General features: G+C 36.3%; 1 pseudogene; it reads right to left on the bottom strand.

The window, feature by feature from the left end:
- Positions 1-5,648: 5,648 nt before the first annotated feature.
- Positions 5,649-6,859, bottom strand: LOC147512102 (uncharacterized; annotated as a pseudogene).
- Between the last annotated feature and the right edge of the window lie 17,278 nt (positions 6,860-24,137).

Here is a 24,137-nt window from a genome sequence, read left to right as displayed (position 1 = left end):
ATGGTTGGATGAAGCTATTGCTGAAAGAATGTTTGGGATTGGATCAGGCTCATCAAGCAATGAATGCTTTAAGTGTGGTCAGGCAGGTCATTGGATGCAGGAGTGCCCTGATAGGGTTATATACTAAAATCATTACTTTTCTAATAACTCTAATTCTTTATATTTTGAATGAGAATCATATGGGCAAATGTCATGCATATTATATATGTTATTGGTTATATGTATGTGTTTAATATTTTATGTTGTAGATGATATGGTGTGTGGTGACACACGGAAGATCATATCATTAGTACCTTATAAAGTATAAGTAAACGTTCACAACCTAGATGGATTTGGACAAACCATTGGTATGGTTGTAGTATAATCTGGTATTAGTCTATCTTGATTACAGGATTATACTAGTACACTTTGTGTGTATTGAACAGGACCAAGTGAGGTTGTTTATCTTTATACTGACTATATAAGAGAACAAACACCTCTGTTATTATGGATGCTTGTCTTCTTAATCCGGATATAATAACAGGCACTTACGTTCATTGTACATTGCTTTAAATCATCAATGAGTGAGATTCATTTGTGAATCAACAAACTCGATGGATTGGGTAATGACATTGTATGTAAAGTGTGCTGTTGATTATAGAAGGAATCCGTGACCTGCAATAAGTCGGGTTGATGATGTCCCCTTAAGGAGCTCATAAGGATTGTCATGTAAACCCTGCAGGTGGATTTAATCCGACATGACAATGAGGTTGAGTGGTACTACTCAAGGACATAAGAAGTTGATTAATGTAGTTGTCAGTAACTTGACTTAATCAACGGGCATTCGATATCTTAACATGGGGAGATCAACGAGCATATAATATGGATCCCATAAATGTAATACATGTAATTTGGGATTAGGGCGGTAGTGCAACAATGGCCTTTAGTGGAATAAGCCATTTGTTGGCGGACTTGGGCCGTGTATTCTGGGCGAACATTGGAAGCCCAAGCCCGTCAGGAGTCCTAACCCTAATTTCTCCTCATGGTCCTTGTTGTAGCCTATAAATAGAAACCCTTCTTTCCTGGCCGTTTTTACTGATTGCTTGCTCAAGTAAGATCAGTTCCAAATTCGGTTCTGACCTTGTGAAAAAGAGAGGCAAAGAAAGAGAGAAAGGGTTGGTAGATCGTTGCCCACACAATGTCCATTCTAAAGATAGGAATACAGTAGAAGATCAAGAGGTTGTTGATTCCTGGAGCTTAAATTCTCAAAGAAATCATAGCTGATCTAAAGGTATTAATTCCTAAACAAAATCATGAGAACCTTTATTCCACGCGCATGGTTTTCACGGTTTGTAAACTGCGACCATAACGGTTCCTACATGCCCATGGGTAGATTGTGACTGCAAGTGAAATGATTGTAGGGGAAAAAGGTCTGTTGAGACTACCAAGTATGGAATGAATATTGGAAAAAGGTATTTGAAATGCAAGAGTTGTGGGGAATTTGAATGGCTTGAAAATGCACTAAAGAGGGAGTCAAGAAATAAGAGAACCATTTTGACAATGGAACCCCTTGTTACCTTAAAAATGACTCTATCTGAATTCTCAAAGCTAAATATAAAAGGATGAGCATGTCCAATAGAAACGCAATAGCAGGAGTAGCTGCAAAAACTGAGGGAGGAGAATTCATGAAGCAGAGGTTGTTGTTACTAAAGTGGCTAGTCTAGTTGCCACAAGCCTGGAATGTCAGCATGTGGAGTTCCTTGGAGACAATCAAAGTATTATCATAACTAAATGTCTAGAAGAATGTTGGTGGCCATTTAGAAGTGTAGTCTATCACATTTTAGATATTTTGGCTGATCTAGTATGTTTTAAGTTTAGTTGGTTAAGTAGGTCTTTTATTGGGGAGGCTCATGAACTAGCTAAGGCTGCAAATTTGAGAACTCTTCCACCTTGCATTGTTGTATGTTAATGAAATATCCATTAGTGAAAAAAAAAACTTGTTTGAGTTTTAGCTTCAGTTATGTTCAACTTTTGTTCCAACTGTTAGAGTGTTAGTTCTAGTTCAAGTTGTTAACAAAAGAAGCAACTTAGTTTTAGTTCTACTGAAATTCTGACAGATAGAGCAAACATATGAAATTTAAAATGTACTAAAGTCTGACAGATAATTCAATGTACTAAATTTTGAGAGATAGAGCAAACATACAAGTTCTAGCTCTAGTTCTAGTTCTATTTCTGACAGATAGAGCAAACATACAAAATGAATAAATGTACTAAATTCTGACAGATAATTCAATTTACTAAACATACAAGTTCTAGTTCTAGTTCTAGTTATACTTCTAGTTCAATAGTGGATTTTTTTTGACAGATAGTTAAATGGTTGATTTTTTCTGACAGAGAGCAAACATACAAGTTCTAGTTTAAATATTATCCATGAACTACAAACATAAAGCAAAACATACGAAATTCTGACAGAAACAACTACAAACATAAAGCAAAAGACAAACATATAGTAAAGAAACTATAGCAAACATACAAGTTTGCTTGACATTCCTTAACAAAAGACTCTTAAAAAACTAGACTAGACAACAATACTAGACACCATCACTTCTTCTCCAGAGTTTTTCCCATAGTTTTCATGCACACATCTGCAGCTGCCAGTGCTAAAATAACTTCTTTAATTTGTTTTTTAGATGGCCCTGCTGGGGCTACTGTGCTTGAGGTGCTTGCACCAAGCCTTGTGGATCTCCTCTATGACACAGTAGACTTCTGGAATCCTGGTGGTGGCTCATCATCATCAGCCGGAACAACATCTTTCTCTTTCACAAAATAGTAGGGAAGACATTTTTCTACTTTTCCTTCTTCTCCAAGCACCTCAATGTAGCATAACCTCTGATACTTAGGACATACTCCAATATGTAGGTCTCTATCTTGGTACACCGTCTCCATGAACACCTTCCTTCCCTGTGTTGTCTTCATGATTTCACATAGTTTATCATAGGACTCACTTAACTTGGATGTGTCCATCTGCACAATCTTCACGGCTCCTTTCACTATGTCAACCTGAGAGTGAGTGATCAAGTGATTTCTAATAGTGTTGAGTAGAGAGTGGTGAGAGTGGTGTGAGTGGAGCTGTTCTTATGTTGGAGATGAATACGAAATGAACCATTGGCATGCATTGGTACCTGTAAAAAAATGAATACGAAATGAATAGACACTACTACTCAACTAACACATTAATTAAGCACAACTTACAATGCACCAAATATTTACTATAATCTATCCAAAATAGTTCCTAATCTAGTAGTGTGCTGCAGTTCCAAAATAGTTCCTAATCTAGTAGTGTGCTGCAAATCCAAAACAATTCCGAATCCAATTTCACAGATAATCCAGGCCCAACATTCATTTCCATCGTTAAATTACATTAATTGCCACAATTCCCTATTCAAAGATAAGTCAATTTATTAGTTAAATTACATCCATTTCCATAGTCAAATTACATTCATTTCCATAGTCAAAATTACATTCATTTCCCAATTGGCCTAACAGTGTTTGTCTTGGTCTTAGTTGCACTAACTCTGGTCTTAGTTGCAGCAGCTCCTTGTTTACTTATCATTGACTTTGTTGTTTGTGACTTGCATTCAGTTATTGTCTTGGTCTTAGTTGCACCAGCTTTGGTCTTATTTCTAGCTTGAATTGGCCTTGCTTGAATTCCTTGAGCTCCAGCTTCACTTTCTTGAGTTTTAGATGATTTTGGTATAGGAACATTCATATTTTTAGCTGCAGAAGAAGAAGTTGTAGTCAATCTTGAACCTGAACCATTATAAACTTTGATTGGTGGTGCATTGCTTCCTGAATAAATGAAATGACTGCCAGTGTGTTATGATATATATAGGCCATAACCTTGTGGAGGTACTTCTTTTATCCCATAAGTCTTTCTCTTATTGGTTTGGTCCTACAATATACATTGCAATATATAAGGATAAACTAATAAGGATAAACATAAGTAGTATAAACACAAGTTTGATAACTAGTAACCTGAGATGGTTGCATACTAGGTGGTGGCATGGTTGGTTAAGGAGTGGACTCTCGTTCTGATGGTATGTTCTTACTCTTTCTCTTCCCCCTTGTACTAACACTTGCACTAACAATTTCCTATAATGCAAAAATTAAAAGAAAAAAAAAATCAAACTAATAAACTAACCTGATACCATTATAAACCAATAACCTAATAAACTAAAGAAATTCAGAAACTACTAACCTGAGATGGTTGCACACTGGGTGGTGGCATGGTTGGCTGAGGAGTGGACTCTGGTATGTTCTTACTCTTTCTCTTCCCCCTTGTACTAACACTTGCACTAATAGTTTCCTATAATGCAAAAATTAAAAGAAAAAAAAAATTCAAACTAATAATCTAACCTGATACCATTATAAACCAATAACCTAATAAACTAAAGAAATTTAGAAACTACTAACCTAAGATGGTTGCACACTGGGTGGTGACATGGTTGGCTGAGGAGTGTACTCTGGTATGTTCTTACTCTTTCTCTTCCCCCTTGTACTAACTCTTGCACTAACAGTTTCCTATAATGCAAAAATTATAATAAAATAATCAAACTAATAAACTAACCTGATACCATTATAAACCAATAAACTAAACTACTAACCTGAGATGGTTGCACAGTTGGTGCCATGGTTGTCTGAGATGGTTCTTCAGCTTCTGATTGCACAGTTGGTCTGATGGTTGTCTGAGATGGTTCTTCAACTTCTGGCTGCATAGTTGGTGGCATGGTTGTCTGAGATGGTTCTTCACCACGATTGCATGCGGTTGGTCCGATGGTTATGCGAGATGGTTCTTCAACTCGGCCGCGGTTGGTGGCATGGTTGTTTGAGATGTAAGTTAGAGACACAAGTTAACTAAAAGGGAAAACTTAAGGATAACTGACAAAACATTTACTTACAACACTAGCTGGTGGCAATAAGTTGCAACAATTTCTCATATTATGGCCAACTTGAAAACACCTTTGGCACATAATTTGCCTCCCATGTCTACTAACCTTGGTTCGATTTGCACCTAGCTCACCTACTTCCTTTTTCCTATTCTTTTTAGGCCTTCCTGGCATCCTTTTATCAGCAGGTGGCAAGCAAATAGGGAAAGTGCTCTTTGGCCATTGCATTTCACCAGTCAACGGTTGCATATAGTGTTGGTATGCCTTGATATAATACTCCACTCTGTACCAATGAGCCATATAATCTTCTAGATTTAACTTCATGTAATATATGGCTGAAATGGCATGCTGACAGGGAATGCCATTTAACCCCCGCATCCTACAAGTGCAAGTTCTAGCTTCTATATCAACACATTGTGATTGGGAATAGCTTTGACGTCTTCTAATCTCAAAAGTTGTGGTCCCACTGTAAATGGTTACCCAATTCCTAGCATCATCCTTGTTCTTTTCAAGTTTTGCCCCAGCCCTTGGACACAACACATCATGCCATTTGTTGTATATAATTCTCTTTTTATGCATCCTTTCCATACATTGCAATCTTATATCCTCTAGCATTGCAATTATAGTCTTCCCTCTTGCTTCTCTGATTACACCATTATATGTCTCACACATCTTATTCTCAACTGCATCACAACAGGGCACAAAAGAAAAGAAAGCTCTAGACTACCATCTTGGATCTTGCTGCTCAGTCAAATATTTGTTTGCTTCATCAGATAGCTTTGCTATCTCTTCCATGGTAAGATTAAACTCCTCAGGAATGCTTGCCTTGGTAGCTTGCCGAAACAAACTCTTGTAAATTGCACCTTGTAATTGGAAACATTTAAAATTTCAAATTCTTGTAATTTAAAATTGCATATTAAAACAACAATTGTAAAAACAAAAACACATTTACCTAGTTGTCTCTTCCTTAGGTTTGCATAGATATGCCTTGCACAACATCTATGGTTTGCAAATGGTAACATCTCATTAATGAATTGTAGCAAACCTTTTTGTTAGTCAGTGATTAGAGTCAAACCAACACCATGGGTAATTCCAAGGTCATTAATTAACAAATCAAGAAACCATCTCCAACTGCTTGCATTCTCAGCTTCAACAACAGCCCAAGCAATGGGAAACATTTGATCATTGCCATCCCTCCCAACTGCAGTAAGAAGTTGCCCTTTGCAGTACCCCTTTAAAAAGCAACCATCTAGACCTATGACAGGTCTGCAACCTTCCACCTATCCCTTCTTACATGCATCAAAACAAATGTACATTCTTTTAAAAATAGGTTGAGCTAATCCTACAACTTCATCTACATCTATTCTCACTGTATTCCCTGGATTCCTCTTTAATATTTCGAAACCATAGTTCCTAATTTTGGAATATATCTCAACCAAATTCTTTTCAATATCTCCCATACACTTTCTGTTAGCCCTGAAGCACATTGTTTCTGATACATTAAACTTGGAAGTTTGCAACACTTCAAACTTGATATCAGTTAACTTCCAACATGGATTACTAATGATTCTATCATGATAATCTTTAGCCAACCACTTAGAGTTAGCAAGCCTACTGTTCAAGTTCCTTGAACATTTATGCACATTAACAAGTGGCTTGATTTGGAAACTTTCTTCATTCTGCATAGGACTAGCCCACAGTCTCCAAGGACATTCACCACCTTCTGGGTAGCATCTTGCTTGTATCCTACTTGCTTTGTTGATAGACCACTTAACTGGGCACCCACTAGCAACAACATAATCTTTCAAAACACCTTTCAGTTCATTTCTATGACCAAACCTCATCCCAACTTCAAACTGAATCTTTTTTATCTCAGTCTTGGTATTAAATATTGGGAACTTGTTCCTATTTCTAGCTGCTAACCTAGGCTTCATCTCATCCTCTTAACTACTAACCTCAGGACTATCATGATCATCACTACTAGCATAATCAGTTTCATTTTCATCCACAATTGGTGCTAATCTCTCAATACTTGGACCACTTCCATCAGTTGGAACATCCTCAACATTCACATTGCCATCCAAATTGTCATTCACATCCTTAATAACTTTTGACTTCTTCTTCTTCATACTAACCAACGTTTGTGTTCTTAATTCAAGCAATTCTTCATCCACATCACTTATATGATCTAAAGTAGCAGCATCAGACTGATCAGATTCATCCTCCATTTCTACTACAGTCTCAAATTCATCACTACTCACATCCTCTTCTATAATAGGGCATTGGGACACAGCTTCATTGTGTTCAATATACACTTCAACTATACCTGTTCTCCTGGCATACTCAACCATCTCAATTGTCTCTTTGTCGCTAAGAATTTGGTGGATATTATTCTGCAAAACTCTACCTTGAGGTGCCCAATACATGTTAGATAAATTATGTATATTCAAATCATCATTCACTATCCCCAAAAGTTCAAAATAAGAAATCCTATCAAAATCCAACTCTGTGACATACTCTATTATACCACTATAATTTAGCATTGGTGAGGTTTTAAATCTCCCGGAATAGTGGAATTTTATCATCATACTCTCATGATTAGTTTCCACTGAAAAGGAAATAAAAATGATTTCAAATAAAATAAAGAACAAACATTATTATATCAAACCTATACAAATAAAGAACCACCAATTATAATATATCATTATAGGCCATATTCTATACAAATATCGAAATGAAACACAAAGAAAAGTAATAATAATAATATAACTTACTTGTTTAGATAGTTAAACTAGGTTTTCTTTCAACAAGAATTTCCAAAAGAACAGTTGAATTTCTTTAGACGAGGGCATGTGAAGTTAGGGATTTTGGAGGGAGATGAACATGGACTTTGAGAAAGCCCAAAGTTCTTGAAGACTCACGTGAGTGAGAGCGTGCGTCTTTGATTTTGTGATTAGAAATTTTAGATGAGACTCACGTGCTTCGTGCATGCCTACTTACGTGGAGATTGAGTTGCCATGTGTACGCATTATGTATGGCAAATCATCAAATACGTATACATACTTTACAATATATATAGACGGTACCCATTTTAGCAATATTTGAAATCTACGGTATCCTATTTTGCAAAAAAAAATAATACAGCACCCATTTTGTAAAATCCACTATAGTTCAGTACCCAAATCAATAATTTTTTCTATGAATCCCATCATCTCAGAAACTAAAGGAAGGAAAAAGGAAGTGAAGGTTTACAAAAGTAGTACTAGAATCAAAGGAGGCTTGGAGAAAGGCATTGCAAAAGCTACCAAAGAGAAGACAAGCAGGAGATGTACTAGTTGTAACCAGGTTGGTGTTAATCACGACAAACACAATTGTCCACAAAATCCAAATAGGAAGAAGGGGATAAGTAAGTAAAGTGATTTATGTAGTTTTCATTCATTCCTAGTTTACTAAATTTTCTTGTTTGGAGTTTACTGTAAAATTGACATTTGTCGTCACTTTCTTACTTGACAGTTATTGATGAGGAGATTGAGGATGTGGACGATCATAAAGATGATGGCGACGATGAAGATAGAGATCATGATGAAGTTGAATTTAAAATTTGAAGATAGAATCATTTGTGATTGAATTAGAAGTTATGTATATGAATTTGGAATTTGAAGTTATGTATAGTGGGGTTTGAATTTGGAATTTTAAGTCAAAATCATTTATGTATGAAGCCGGGAAGTTATGTGCGTTTGAATTTCATGTTATGTGCGTTTGTATATGAATATGAAAATGTGCGTTTGAATTTCACGTTGAATTTGAATATGAAATTTGAACTTGAATTTTAATTTGAATTTGGTTGGATATGACATGAACTTGGTTTGGATATGAAATGATCTTGGTTTGAAGTTTGATTAGGGTTTCGTTGGATATCAAATGAATTTGAGTTTGAATTTGGTTGGATATGTGCGTATATGAATTTGGTTTGGATATGAAATGAACTAAAATCAAATAAAAAATTTGATTAGATTTTTGTCCAGACAACCCACCCACCGCACAAAAGCATCCAAAACGATGCCCAAATATGGTTTACAGACGAAACTAGCCTTAACAACCTCTGCAGATCGCTGGGATATAGACCTAAACGATCTTATGGGGTCATTTAGAGGGCTGATGAGCAGTCTAAAGGGATCGTTTCTAATACTTCTCTGCTACCTCACTAGGTTGTTTAGACTAAAATTCCAGATGTTTATAACTGGATTTCGATTTGTATTTCTTACTTAACATCTTTTAACACAGTATGAAAAAAGAAACCTAACTACTTAGAAACCCTAAGAACTTAGAACTTAGAACCCTAATCCTAAGAATTAACTTCTGTCAATTCCTCTATTAATTGGTTCCTCTGTCAATTGGTTCCTCTATCAATTCCTCTGTCAATTCCTGTTTAACAACGGTATGTCTAATTCCTCTGTCAATCCAGGTCAGTGTAGCCACATCTCACCTAAATCTTGGGATCATCTTAGAGACCTGTGATTCACTAATGTGCCGAGTCGCACTAATACATTGAGTGATTTTCAACGTCGTAATGAAACGTTGGAGATACTTAATGACTGATATCAGGGAAATATTAGTCGTATGCGGAGAAGGGAAAAGAAACTTTTAAAGAGTGTCGAAGAATTGAAGAAGGAAAATGATTCAATGAAGAAAACCATTTTTACTGCCAAAATTGTGTTGTTCTCAATTGTGAGTTTGTTGGTTGGTGTGGGCTAGTTTAATTACCATTAATTAGGTGTTTGATGTATGTAAATTATGTTATCTGTTAATGTAAGAGATATCTATTTTGTCTGTTCATGTAAGAGATCTCTATTTTGTCTGTTCATGTAAGAGATGTCTAATGCTGTTTGTTCATATAAGTAAGACATCTTCTGATGTGTTTTGTAATTAGTGCTTGTACGTATTTTGTTGCGTAATGTTATCTAATGTTGATTTATACATGTATTGATCTCTAAGTTCTATAGGAAATTCCATTGGTGTGGGCATTGGCTTCATGGTTTTGTATATGAGGAATTGGGTTTGGTTAGGGATTAGGGATTAGGGTTTTGAATATAGATTAGGGTTTTAACGTTGAATTTGAATTTGACATTTGATGTTGAATTTGAATTTGAATTTGAATTTGACATTTGAATTTGATGTTGAATTTGAATTTGACATTTGACGTTGAATTTGAATTTGAATTTGACGTTAAATTTTAATTTGACATTTTAATTTGAATATGAATTTGACGTTGAATTTGAATTTGACATTTGATGTTGAATTTGAATTTGAATTTGACGTTGAATTTGAATTTGATGTTGAATTTGAATTTGACATTTGACGTTGAATTTGAATTTGACATTTGAATTGGAATTTGACATTTGAATTTGAATATGAATTTGACATTTGACGTTGAATTTGAATTTGACGTTGAATTCGAATTTAACTCTAAACGATATTGGCAGACCGCTCAGAATCACTCAAAACGATCTTGGCAGACCACTCGGAGTCACTCTAAACGACTTCTTCAGACCGCTTCAAGTTGACCTAAACGGCCCCATCAGATCGTTTGGCTCTATAGACTAGCGATCTGAAGAGGTCGTTAAGACCAGTTTCGTTTGTGAACGATATGTGGGGGTCCGTTTTCTATGGTGTTGTACGACCTGGGTGGGCCGTTTGGACCAAAATCAAAGCAAATTTACTATTTGATTTAGTTCAATTCATATCCAAACCAAATTCATATACGCACATAACATCAACTTCATATTCATATACATACAATCATATTCAAATTTAAACTCAAATTCACATTCAAAATCAAATCATATTCATATACATCAAACCATATTCCAACTCAAACTCAAATTCAAGTTCAAATTCATATTCAAATTCAACTTCAAATTCAAATGCACATTTTCATATTCAAATTCATAAACATCACTTCAAATTTGAAATTCATAAATAATAACTTCAAATATATAATTTCAAACTTCAAACCCTAATCCAATCAAACCCTAATCCAACTTCAAACCCTAATCCCTAACCAAACCCTAATCCAACCAAACCTTAATCTATATACAAAACCCTAATCCAACTTCAAAGCTCCAACTTTAGACACGATCACGACGGTAACGCCCACCAATAAACTTGCACCGGGTTAAGTTTTCGGCTTCGTGCTCTAACCTTTGGTTTCTGTTTCTTAGGTTGTGGTTTAACTGGAACCTCTACAGGGGGGGTAGGCTCTTCAGTTTCCATCTCAGTATCTAGTACAATCTCCGTGTAGGGACAACTGGTAAGGTAACTATAGGCATAGTTATGTTGTTATCAACCACTCTCCCAGAACAGAGAGTGGTGATTGCATTTAGCTCACCTACATTTGCATTTTCCGTACTAGTATTACCGTTCGCCTCAAAGGTTGTGTTTGTTATTTTAAGGTTAGTAATTGCTTGACCTGGAAACACACTTTGGGTTGTACTTTCTCTTGTGCTAACTGCTGTAAGGAAAGTTGGATGGATTGTAAAATCTATTGTTGGTATTGCATAAAGGTATCAAAACAATCTGGTTGTGGAGTGATATTTATTACAGGTTGTGTGACAGGAACTATGTCACGTTGATTATTTATGGGTGGGTTGTGATAGTTATTATTATTAACCGGAATGATACCTCGATTTGCATTATAATTATTATTGTTATAATTATTATAATTATCCTGACCTTGTCCTTCTCATGGTGGAGCTTGGTTATAATTGTTTGCTTGCCTAACATTTTGATTATTAAACCCTGGAAGTGTTACTTGTTGATTATTTCTCCAACTGAAGTTGGGATGTTGTCTCCAAGGGGCGTTAGGAATAGGATAACTATTAATTGAGCAAACGTTATCTTGTTGTGATGTTTGTTGCTCATAAGCTAGAGGACAATAAAAGTCGGGATGTTCAGGACTCAAACAGAAATTACATGGATTGGAGTTGACATTCATGATGGGGATAGACTTTTGTTGAACAGAAATAGCCTCTACCTTTTTAGTGAGAGATTCGATTAAATTTTTTAGTTCAAGATTGGGTTTCATCTCAAACATACCGGCGACCTTAACTGTTGTAGAAGAACTAGTGGAACGGGAGATATATTCACTACCCCCCAGTTGTTATTACACTTAGTTTGATCTTCTAAAAATTTATAAGCCTCTGAGACTCCTTTACTTAGGAAACTACCCCCATTCATTATGTCAAGGACTTCTTTATGGTGGTGTAGAAGTCCTTTGAAAAAGGCACGAACTAACGTGTCTTTCGCTAGGTTATGGTGTGGACACTCTATAAGAAGATTGGTGAAACGATTCCAAGCCTCTGAAAATGATTCATGAGAATTCTGTTGAAAGAAATGAATCTTGGAAAACATTTCATCTGTCTTCAGGGGTGGGTAAAAATGTTCCATAAATAATTGAACAAGCTTGGCCCACGAGTCCACAGAATTAGGTGCTTGGGCAGTTAACCAAGATGCCGCCTTATCGGCTAAAGTGAAGGGAAATACCCTCAGTTTAATTTGTTCAGCACCCACCGTAGGATGGTGGAATGTTGTAAGGACTTATTCAATCCTACACATATGTTGATAAGGCTTTTCATGGTCTAACCCATGAAAAACGGGTAACAAATTAAATATATTTGGGGGGATTCGGAAATCCCCCACTGGGTCTGCTAGAACGATGCAAGATTTTGGGCTATCATTCAAGGCTTTGTAAAAGTCTGAGAGAGGAGACTCTCTTTATTCAGCCATTATTTCAGGTGGTGTGTGTGGTATATTAGGTAGAGGTGTAGTGGGTGGTATACTAGAAAGGCGTGTTTGTTGACGTTGCCGGTTGATTACGTTAGGTATTTTTCTTCGACCTGACCTTAATCTCATGCAAGGCTAAGACCAATATTAACTAACATGACAACACTCCAAGCAATCCTGATATACTAATATAAACCTATAACAGAAGATGTGAGGAATGGAAGAAAAGAGTACCTGAATGCCTCCTTGCTTCGCTTATAAATAACGTCTTGTTTATGCATGTTCAGTGTATATAACAAGTTAACACTGAAAATCTTGAAGAAATGGAAGTTTGAAACAAACCTATGGAAATTGGGCAAATCCAGCAGTGGGCGCGGGTAGCACTCAGGATAGGACTATGGTGGGCGCAGGTCGTGCTTCGTGTATGCCTATGGTGGGCGTAGGTCACGCTCAAGATAGAGCTATGGTGGGCGCAGGTCGCGCTCAGGATAATCGTAGCTCCATGCCTTTGGGGGATGGGTGTGCTCTAGAGAGGGCGGGCTGCTCCGATGTTTTTTGTATGGTCGGCTCCCAAGTTTGCTAGCCGGTGGTCGCTCCGTCTGAATTTTGTTTGAAAAATTTCCGTTCTGAAATAGACAACCACAATTAGAATCAAACAAGGGTGGGTGGCTGTAATGGGACTTTAGGAAGACTAATTATACTACGAAAACAATCCTAAAGGGAACTAAGATGGCAGCGGCGCCATTTGATAAAACGATAAAATTAAATATAGTTTTACTAATGAATAAAGCGATGAAACTCTAAACGCTAGTAAAACTAAACTAAACTTTATGCTAGACTTATCAAAGATTTCTACTCTCGATACTATTGAAATAGAGTTGGAATAGAAGATTCGTTCCACTCCTAGTTCTTTAGCATTCGTTGTTTTCTAGTTTTACTAATCCTACTAAAGTCAATGAGAGGTTTACGAATTATACTACGATGCACTTTATACTAACAAGATAATGGGATTCAACTACGAGATGCTACGGGTTGAATCTATAATAAGGAATTAGGGGGGATTGATTCCACCTTAACTCGACTTAATTTACTAACGACGAATCGTTGTAATTCGAATTAAACTGCTTCCGCAGAACAATTAGTTCTTCCTAATCCCTAGTTGTTCATGGTAATCTCTACCAACTAACATCTAGCATATGAACGATCAAACATATTCTCATGGTGAACTAATCGTTTCTAGAATGGAATGGAATTTACGACTACTCTACGCTAACACAAATGAAGCTTCATCAAGGCTTTTTCAACCCCCTCTAATGGAGGTTTAGCCTAGAATCATCATGCTATCATTTCCATATGCAATTAAACAAGTCATGATAAAAAGATTGAAACTTTGCTTATTTAAACTCAAATGGAAACTACTCATGCAAGAACTTATTCAAACTAATAATGACAAATAATTGAATCTAAGAATTGAAGCTAATAATTAATGGAAAACAAAACTAGATTATCAAGAACTAAATATTTTATTGATCTAACAAATGAATAACAATCATTCAATACTGAAATTAAAACAAGAATCAAAACTACTTTATTAATTTAAAACTAGATCTAGAACTAAGGTTTAATGGCTACTTTCTACCTAATCTATCTAATGCTTAAGAGCTAAGTCTTATGTGTGTAAATGGAGGAGACCAGATCCACATTTTCGTGCATGGGCTGGGGAGCCATGTTTTGGGCCGGAAAATCGAGCCCAAAGCCCAATTTCTTCAGTCCACAGAGCCCGTTTCAGCTGGTTTTGACTTTAGAAGACTTTTCGTCCACTTTTGCTCCTTTGATTGGGTCAAGGCTTAGACCATTGGAAAGCTCTTTCCGAGCCGGTCGTTTTGACATAAGGTAGGCCCAATTCCAAGGCCGGAGTCCAAAGATATGATCTTCGGAAGTTCTGTTGACTTGTACACTATTTCTGCCCGCGTTGACTTTTCAGCTTTTGACCGGGATTACAAAGGCTTATCTCCTTGAATCTTGGCCTTTAATCACAAGACTTCTTAGCAACTAACCCTTGCTCCTTTATCTCGCCAAAGTGGCACATTTATGCACATAATTGACTTCAATGCCTGAAATACATAAAAGCACGTAATCAACATTAACTCTTATTTATTACTCACATAATTGGTCTAAAAGTATGATTTTTAAGGGGTTAAAACTACAGTTTTTGGCTCTTATCACTCTTCCTATATAAACCATAGGGATTCGCTCTTAGGAACTACTCAAAATAGGGTTTGATTATCCTAAATAAACAAGGAGATACGTAGGTAGCCGCCAGGCGGTTCAACCCTGAACTCATAATCATCTCATCCCTTCTCTAGTCAGTCAAAGCTTCTAGATCACAAGGCATAGAGGAAGATCAGGAGATACTCGAAAACTCCCCTATACTATGTATAACATTGAATGCCTCAAACAACATTCTTAGGCATTTACCAACTTGTGAGAGTTCAATCCTTAAATGCATTCGAAAATAAGTTAGAAACAATCATAATGTTCCCCAAGTAACTGGTCAACTGGTACAGGTTCAATTATATCATTACTGATACTAACATTAAAATTGACAACCAAAGAGTAACAAAAGTAATTTACAATAGAAGCATAAAAATCCGAAAGCAAATATCTTAATAGCAATCATAACTCCTTTTCAGTTAAACTTTATTCCTCGATCTTGATTGAATTCCTAAAGAATATCGTCGCATTCTCTAACCCATAACCAAAATTTATGACTATAAAGTATTTAAGATTTTACTTCACCCGACTCAATGAAGCAAGTTTGTCAAATAAAAGGAAGACTATTATATTGATGGCAAAAGATCCAAGCTTACGATATTTGTCAGGTACGGAATGGACTTGATTTGGTCACTATCAGTTTTGTTGCCAAAATCATAGAGGAGATCGTGGAAGGTGGTGGTAGAAGTTGTGAAAGGAGAAGATAATCGGGTGGTGGCTGATAGGGTTATATACTAAAAGCATTATTTCTGTATTAACTCTAATTCTTTATTTTTTGAATGAGAATCATATGGGCAAATGTTATGCATATTATATATGTTATTAGTTATATGCATTCTTCTAATACTTTATGTTGTAGATGATATGGTGTGTGGTGACACACAGAAGATCATATCATCAGTACCTTATAAAGTATAAGTAAACATTCACAACCTAGATGAATTTGGACAAACCATTGGTATGGTTGTAGTTTAATCTGGTATTAGTCTATCTTAACTACATGATTACACTAGTACACTTTGTGTGTATTGAACAGGACCAAGTGAGGTTGTTTATCTTTTTATTGACTATATAAGAGAACAAACACCTCTGTTATTATGGATGCTTGTCCTCTTAATCCGGATATAATAGCAGGCACTTACGTGTATTGTACATTGCTTTAAATCATCAATGAGTGAGATTCATTTGTGAATCAACAAACTCAATGGATTGGGTAATGACATTATATGTAAGGTGTGCTGTTAATTATAGAAGGAATCTGTGACCCGCAAGAAGTCAGGTTGATGATGTTCCCTTGAGGAGCTCATAAGGATTGTCATGTAAACCCTGCAGGTGGATTTAATCCGACATGACAATGAGGTTGAGTGATACTACTCAAGGACATAAGAAGTTGATTAATGTAGTTGTCAGTAACTTGACTTAATCAACGAGCATTCGATATCTTAACACGGGGAAATCAACAAGCATATAATATGGAGCCCATAAACGTAATACACGTAATTTGGGATTAGGGTAGTAATGCAACAATGGCCTTCAGTAGAATAACCCATTTGTTGACGAACTTGGGCCGTGTGTTCTTGCCGAACATGGGAAGCCCAAGCCCGTCAGGAGACCTAACCCTAATTTCTCCTCATGGTCCTTGTTGTAGCCTATATAAAGAAACCCTTCTTTCCTGGCCGAAATACTAATTGATTGTTCAAGAGAGTTAGTTCAAATTTTTGATTCCAACATTATGAGTGAGAGAGGCCAAAAGAGAAAGAAGGGGCTGGAAGATCGTTGCCCACACAACGTCCATTCTAAAGATAGGAATACAATAGAAGATCAAGAGATTTCTGATTCATAGAGCTTGGATTCTCAGAGAAATCACAGTTGATAAAAAAGGTATGAATCCTAGTCAAAATCGTGAACACCCTTTATTCCGCTGCGCATGGGTTTTCACGGTTTGTAGTCGATGACATACAACCATAACAGTTCCTACAGTGGTGGCATAGATATGGGTTTGTTAGGATTGTCGCAAGAATGGGTTGATGGAAAACTACAACGCTTTCTTTTCCTTAAGTGCCATCTGGTTGCTGTGTACCGCTTGATAGGGTTATATACTAAAAGCATTAGTTTTGTATTAACTCTAATTCTTTATATTTTGAATGAGAATCATATGAGCAAATGTTATGCATATTATATATTATTAGTTATATGCATGTGTCTAATTCTTTATGTTGTAGATGATATGGTGTATGGTGACACATAGAAGATTATATCATCAATACCTTATAAAGTATAATTAAACGTTCACAACCTAAATGGATTTGGACAAACCATTGGTATGGTTGTAGTATAATCTGGTATTAGTCTATCTTGACTATAGGATTACACTAGTACACTTTGTGTGTATTGAACAGGACCAAGTGAGGTTGTTTCTCCTTATACTGACTATATAAGAGAACAAACACTTCTGTTATTATGGATGCTTGTCCTCTTAATCCGAATATAATAACGGGCACTTACGTGCATTGTACATTGCTTTAAATCATCAATGAGTGAGATTCATTTTTGAATGAACAAACTCGATGGATTGGGTAATGACATTGTATGTAAGGTGTGCTGTTGATTATAGAAGGAATCCGTGACCCGCAAGTAGTCGGGTTGATGATGTCCCCTTAAGGAGCTCATAAGGATTGTCATGTAAACCCTACAGGTGGATTTAATCCGACATGACAATGAGGTTGAGTGGTACTACTCAAGGACATAAGAAGTTGATTAATGTAGTTGTCAATAACTTGACTTAATCAACGGGCATTCGATATCTTAACACGGGGAAATCAACAAGCATATAATATGGAGCCCATAAACGTAACACGTAATTTGGGATTAGGGCGGTAGTGCAACAATGGCGTTTAGTGGAATAAGTCATTTGTTGACGGATTTGGGCCGTGTGTTCTGGGCGAACATGGGAAGCCCAAGCCCGTCAGGAGGCCCAACCCTAATTTCTCCTCATGGTCCCTGTTGTAGCCTATAAATATAAAACCTTTCTTCTTGGCCTAATTCACTATTCATCTTGATTGAAAAGAGAGGCAAGAAAAGATAGATCCAAAATCGGTTCTAGCTTTGTGAGAAAGAAGGGGGTTGGTAGATCATTGCCCACACAATGTCCAATATATTGAAAGGAATACAACAGAAGATCAAGAGGTTGCTGATTTCATAGATCTTGGATTCTCAGAGTTATCTTAGCCGATCCTAAGATATCATTTCTAACCCAACCGTGGCACCCCTTATTCCGCTGCGTGTGGGTGTTTCGCGGTTCTTAGTAAATCATTCGGCGAAACCATAACGGTTCCTACACCGCTGGCATCACAAAAAACACCATGAGACTAATGTAAGAGTGATTTTGAAGGGCCAATCAACCATGTGAAAGGTTGACGAAGGAAGTAGACAACAATCCATTCTTTAATGGGTTCTGATAATATTCATGTAAAAATGAACTGATTTTGTGAAAACGTTAAATTCCCAAATGCCATAAAAGAAAGTGCATGTAAGAGTTGATTCCAACTGACTTCAATAATAATATAGGTGGTGTCCTCACATATCTTTCTTATATACTAATACTAGTTAGTTTCTCTTGGACAATGAAAAATTCAAATATTCTGAAGAACCAAGTTAAAACTTTAATGGGCTAGTAGGTGCTTAGGAGTAAATAGTTCAAAGCTTAGGAGCCAACTTTCACTTCATTGATGTAGGCACTCAATCAAAAATATATATTCTCTATTGTGCAATCTTTTCGACATTCACTATAGTTTTGACGGTTTGAGTTTGTAAAGTTACTACATGAAGGGATGTGCTGCAATCTATCATTTAACAACACCCATCAACAGGACACCATGCCTCCTACTAATAATTTGAACGAACTAAGGTCAACTATTGGTGGCAAGGCAGAGCTGTTGCACAAGAGAAAATTAGTTATACTAATTTGTAAAGAGGAACTTTAAGACAAACCCCACTATTATATATGGGCAAAAAAAATATTGTTAGACTTAAGAACACATTATTCGTCAACTAAAGTTTCAATAAGGTGTGCATATCACTTTGAAGAATTCATAAAGACCACTCCAGTGGAAGACAACTCTATATTCGAATACCAAGAACTAAATTGTAATGATAGGCAAAGATCTTTATTTTCAGTAAGGTGGTCTCTATGCAACTCTATAGACAGTTACTTCTTAAAGTTCATCAGAATGAATCACCTGATGTTTGGAATAGGCAAGAAGGTGATTTTTAGTGAGTTTCTTAGATATTGACATAATTCTACCATTGTTGTGTTATTCAAAAAGTGATCGATTCTTCTTCTTCTTCTTCTTCTTGTTTTACAATTTTATGGAGTTGGAGTAGTTTCTTTGATTCGTTCAGGTTCAGTTTTAGAGGAGGTGGAAACCCATTTTTCGTTTACATTGTCGACAAAATTATGATGTTATCTTTTAAAATCTTTTTCTTCTGGTTCTACCCTCCTCTTCTTCCGGTTCTACCCCTCCCATTGTGTGGTTAGGAATCATGCGCACCAAAAAACTTTTGGTACATCTCACGCACCATGGATTTAGCATTATATATGGGGAAAAATATATTGTTAGACTTAAGAACACATTATTCTTCAACTAAAGTTTCAATACGATGTGCATATCAATGAAGTAGCAAAAAAAAAAACAAAATGATGATTGAGAAATACTATAAAATATCACTTTGAAGAATTCATAAAGACCGCTCTAGTGTCCTAATTTCTTTTATAGGAGAGCAAGTCAACTTGGAAATTCTTAGTGATATCTTGTCAAGCAAAACAATCCAATCCAAGTTATTGAATTACTTCCCTCCACACATTCTCATTGCCTTATCTTTCCTCTGTTTCCATCTCTCACTTCTATAATGTTTGCACCAATTAATTATCCTTCAACCCCTTGTCTAATTACTTCACTCAAACATGGTGACCCAGTTCGAGGTTGCACTCACTTCTCCTCGTTTACTCTTTTCTCCTCCCTCCAAACCCTTCTTCTCCCTTTCATCATCATCTTATTCTTCACCAACTTGTTCAAATATTCACTTCAATCCATCTGTCCAACTTATTAATCACAAACTATAACATCGGCAACGGGTTTTCATTATTTCCCCTAAAGCCACTGAGCAACAACAAGGTTAGTTTCTTATGTTGTCTAGTATATATAATATATCATCTCGGTAATTCGATATATTTACTTTGGCTGTGGATATTATTTTCAGGTCACGTAAAAGAAGATGAGATTTTTGACAGTAACATCATGCCATATTGTAGCATTGAGAAACAGAAGAAATCATTGGGAAAGCTTGAGCAAGAGTTTCTTCTAGCACTACAAGTACTCACTCTAATAGTTCTTTTAATTCCTCTTATGATTATTATTGTTTATACTTGGCTTCAGTTTTCATAGATTCTAGACATAGAAATTTGAAGAACGAGATTCCGACAAACATAAATACAATCTCATGCTACATTAACATCAATTAAAATCAATACACATGATATTATGTTTAAATGTTGTCAAAGAATCATATTTCATAAATATGAATGTATATAATTAAGTACCATTTTTTACCACTAGCCATTATTAGGCCAATTAACTACCTAAGATTCACAAACTTGTCGAATCTTGTTTTTTCCACCCCTAATTCCCTGAATTCTGCTTTCTCCATGACCCAATCACCTCAGAGAGTGAATACTGAAACCCAAAGATGCATAAGAGAAAAAAAAAAGACCCAAAGAAGTATGAGGAAGCTTGCACGGCTAACCAACATTGTTTCGTTCCGTTTAGTTTCGACACTTTCGGTTTCTTGGAACAACAGTCTGTTGAGCTTCTCAAGAGACTTCAGAAAATTATGGACAATAACGTTATGACAGCTGGTTCTAACGAGTTTGTTTTTAGAAGAATATGATTTGCTATTCAGAAAGGACTTGTGGCGCAACTTGTTGCACGCTTGTCTTAATTATTTGTAAAATTCCTTATCAGTATCAATAAAATTTCCACTTAAAAAAAATAAAATAAAATCAACTCTAGTTCTTTTTAGTTTCCATGGTGTAAAGTTCAACTTAAATAATAATAGAACTAACCAAAAAAGTTAAATATAGTCCAAGTTACCATTTTCTCATCAAAAGAACCAATCAAATAACATAATCAATCAACAACCAAGTAATAGAATGTATGATCAAAGACAAAAACTAGCAAAAACTTCCTAGAAAAAAGAATCATTTGTTCAAGAGTACCGTTGATGGGTGTGCGAAAACAGAGTAAAAAATCCCAGTTGCAGAGTTATTCTTTGAAGAAGAAGAAGAACCACCCTTTGGTCCAAAAACCTCATTAGATATTGAAGAACCAGTTTGAAGGTGAAGAAGAAGAAGAAGAAGAAGCAGCAATTTGGAGTAGTTTCTTTGATTCGTTCAGGTTTAGTTTTAGAAATGGAAACCCATTTTTTGTTTACATTGTCGACAAAATTATGATGCTATTTTTTAAAATCTTTTTCTTCCGGTTCTACCCTCCTGTTCTTTCGGTTCTACCCCTCCCATTGTGTGGCTAGAAATCGTGCGCACCAAAACTTTCGGTACATCTCGTGCACTGATAAGAGCCCAAAACTGTAGTTTTAACCCCTTAATAATCATACTGTTATACCAATTATGTGAATAATAAGTAAGAGTTAATCTTGATTAAGTGTTTTTATGCATTTCGGGCTTCAAAGTCCATTATAATGCGAGAAATGTGCCACTTTAGCGAGATAAAGGAGCAAAAGTCGTGAGAACTTCGAATGCCATATCTTTGGACTCGGACCTCAGATTGAGGCCTACCTTATGTCAAAACGACCGGCTCGGAAAGAGCTTTGCAATGGTCCAAGACTTGACCCAATCAGAGGAGCAGAAGTGGACGAAAAGTCTGTGGAAGCCAACTGCAGCTGAAGAGGCCTTTTGAATTTGAAAGAATTGGGTTTGGGGCCCGATTCTGGCCCAAACCATGGCTCCAAGCCCATGCACGATTTTTGGATCTGAATGTATAAAAACAAAAGCTTAATTCTTTGTTAATGGTAGATTAAATAGTAGAGAATTAGGGTAGATAGCTTAGAATAGAAAGTAGCCATTAAAATAGCTTCTAGATCTAGATTTAATTGTTTTCTTTAATTAGTTTCAAATCCCTTATTAGATTAAACCTTTGGATCTTGTTCTTCAAATTAATTAGATCAATAAAGTAGTATTTCTTATCAATTTCGATTTTTGTCAAATCCAATTCTAGATCTAATTTCAATTCATGTCCTTATTTCAATTTAGTCATTAAATTAGATTTCATTATTGTTAAATTAAGTAAATTTCAATGCTTTATATTATGTTTAGTTTTAATCTAAATGGAAATGATTGGAATGATTCAAGGCTAAACCTCCATTAGAGGGGGTTGTGAAGCCTTAATGAAAGCTTGAGTCCGATTATCGTAGAATTAAATGCATTTTCTATTCCACTCTAGAAATGATTAGTTCACCATGAGAATGGGTTTAATTGTTCACATGCTAGTTATGATTGGTAGAAATGCCATGTATAATTAGGGATTAGGAATAACCAATTGTTCTGCCGGGCGATTCAATTCGGATTCTGACGATTTTATCGTTAGTGGATTAAGTTGAGTTAAGGTGGAATCAATCCCCCTCTAACTCCTTATCATAGAATCAACGTAGCCTTCCCATAATTATTTAGATAATCGACTAGTTGCATCTTGTGGGTAGTTGCATCGTAGTATAATTCCCTTCGTAAAACTCTCATAGACTTAAAAACGACTAGTTAGATTAGAAAACATCCATGCTAGAGCACTAGGAGTGGAACGAACTTATCTACTCCACTATATCTCATAGGATTGAGAGTAGAAATCTTTGATAACTCAAGCACGTAAAAGTATAAGTTTAGTTTACTTACGTTGTGAATTCATAGTTCATTTCGTAGGTAGACTATTCATTTTATATTTATCAAATGGCGCCGCTGCCATCTTAGTTGCACTTTAGCATTGTTTTCATAATAGAATTAGTAATTTTTAAGTCCCATTTCACCCACCCACCCTTGTTTGATTCATACTGTGGTTTGCGTTTCAGTTTTGGAAAAATTCGAGAAAATATAAGGCGGCAGCTACAAAGAGAGCGCCGACAGCGCTATGTTCTTGGAATTTGATCAATACATCGAAGCGCCAGCTTCAAAGAGAGCGCCAACCCACGCTATGTTACTGGAATTTGATCAATAATCGAAGCGGCCAGCTTCAAAGAAGCGCGACCCGCGCTAAGTTCTTGGACTTTCGAATTTACATAGAGCGCACCAAGATATGAAGCCCGCCAGCATTAGCTGAAATTTCGGATTTCCACGGTTTGCTTGAACTTCGAAGTTGTCAAGTTTTTCAGTGTTTTATTCTCTTATATACACCGAACACGCTGCACACAAGACGCTATTCATAAGCGAAGCAAGGATGCAATCAGGTATTCCTTTCTTCCACACCGCATCTCCTCGTTAGAGGTTTATACTAGTACATCGAATTGTTTGGAGTGTTGCATGTTTAGTTAAGCTCGACTTAGCCTTGCATGAGATTAAGGTGCGGCGAACAAAAACACCTAACGTAAATACACAACAACATCAACAAACAAGTCTATCTAGTATACCACAAACTACACCTCTAGCTACTATATCACACACACCACCCGATATAATGGGAAAGAAAGAGAGACTCTCTCGGACTTCTACAAAGCCTTGGCGATAGCCCCAAATCTTGCATCGTTCTAGCAGACCCACCGGGATTTCAGAATCCCTCCAAATATTTTTAATTTGTTACCCGTTTTCATGGTTTAGGATTGAACCTTACCATGAAAAACCTTACCAAAGACATCGTAGGATTGAACAAGTCCTAACAACATTCCACCATCCCTACGGTTGGTTGAACAAATTAAATTAAGGGTATTCCCTTTCACCTTAGCCGATAAAGCGGCGTCTTGGTTAACTGCCAAAGCCTAATTACGTGGACTCGTGGGCTAAACTTGTTGTTTTTGTTTATGGAACATTTTTACCCACCCCTAAAGACGGATGAGATGCTTTCCAAGATTCATTTCTTTCGACAAAATCCTCATGAATCATTT

Source organism: Coptis chinensis, chromosome 3, assembly GCF_015680905.1.
Source record: "Coptis chinensis isolate HL-2020 chromosome 3, ASM1568090v1, whole genome shotgun sequence".
Lineage (NCBI taxonomy): Eukaryota > Viridiplantae > Streptophyta > Magnoliopsida > Ranunculales > Ranunculaceae > Coptis > Coptis chinensis.
The sequence above is the reverse complement of the archived record's forward strand: the minus strand, read 5'-3'. Positions and strand labels throughout refer to the sequence as shown.